This window comes from Suricata suricatta, chromosome 2 (genome assembly GCF_006229205.1).
Source record: "Suricata suricatta isolate VVHF042 chromosome 2, meerkat_22Aug2017_6uvM2_HiC, whole genome shotgun sequence".
NCBI lineage: Eukaryota > Metazoa > Chordata > Mammalia > Carnivora > Herpestidae > Suricata > Suricata suricatta.
The window spans coordinates 15,263,906-15,265,223 of NC_043701.1; the positions used below are offsets into that span (position 1 = coordinate 15,263,906).

At 49.8% G+C, this 1,318-nt stretch overlaps 1 protein-coding gene across 2 annotated transcripts in view; it reads right to left on the reverse strand.

The window, feature by feature from the left end:
• AKR1D1 (aldo-keto reductase family 1 member D1) overlaps positions 1-1,318 on the reverse strand; it is a 45,134-nt gene that overhangs the window by 8,963 nt on the left and 34,853 nt on the right. The gene's annotated exons all lie outside the window — the stretch shown is intronic.

Sequence of the window (1,318 nt, forward strand, 5' to 3'; positions counted from 1 at the left end):
AAACTTCCAAACTCATTCTACCAAGCCAGCATCACCTTGATACCCAAACCAGACAGAGACCCAGCCAAAAAAGAGAACTACAGACCAATATCCTTAATGAATACAGATGCAAAAGTACTCAACAAGAGTACCCCCACCCAGATTCCGGCCTAGGTACCGAAGGCCCTTCCGCCCCAGGCCGCCCCAGCAGCCTACCACAGAAGGTGGGGATGGTGAGACCAAGCCCAGCCAAGGCCCCACGGATGGGTCCCGGCCTGAGCCCCAGCGCCCACGAAACCGCCCCTATTTCCAGCGGCGGCAGCAGCAGCCCTCCGGACCCAGGCAGCCCACGGCCCCAGAGACTGCAACGCCCATCAACAGCGGGGACCCCCCCCCCACCACACTGGAGTGACTCCAACTCGAAGGACACGCAGAGCTGCTGTCAGGTTATCTGCCAGTTTTTCCAACTGCCCTGTGCCCCACCCAGCACCCCTCCCCGCTTCCTGTAATTCATGACCTCACAACAACGGCTTTCCCCTTTTTCTGGAGACTCAGGAGGGCCAGAGCGACAGGCTTTTGCTTTCTCCACCCCCCCTCCCCTCCAGCCGGGGTAGAAGGAAGGGACCTAGCCTTCTTGTTCGGAGGCCCCACCTCCCTCCCCGGAATCAGGCTGAGAAGGAACCAGCCACCCTTCCCTCCTCCTGGTGGTTTTTCTTTCCCACCCCGGTTTATTTTTTGTCTCCCTTCTAGCCCCTATCTCTTAAGCCATTTTATGAACTGTCATGTGTCACCTGAGCCTCCAGTAAAAACAAAAACAGGCAAAAAAAAAAATCTAATTCAACAGAATATAAAACGAATTATCCATCATGATCAAGTGGGATTCATTCCTGGGTTACAGGGCTTGTTCAATATTTGCAAATCCATCAATGTGATCCATCACATTAACAAAAGAAAGGATAAAAACCATATGATCCTGTGGATAGATGCAGAAAAAGCATTTGACAAAATACAGCACCCTTTCTTAATAAAAACCCTTGAGAAAGTCGGAATAGAAGAAACTTACCTAAACATTATAAAAGCAGTTTATGAAAAGCCCAACGCCAATATTATCCTCAATGGGGGAAAACTGAGAGGTTTCCCCCTGAGATCAGGAACACGACAGGGGTGCCCACTCTTACCACTGCTGTTTAACATAGTGCTGGACGTCCTAGCATCAGCAATCAGACAACAAAAGGAAATAAAAGGCATAAGAATTGGCAAAGAAGAAGTCAAACTGTCACTTTTTGTAGATGACATGATACTCTACATGGAAAACCCAATTGACTCCACCAGAAGCCTT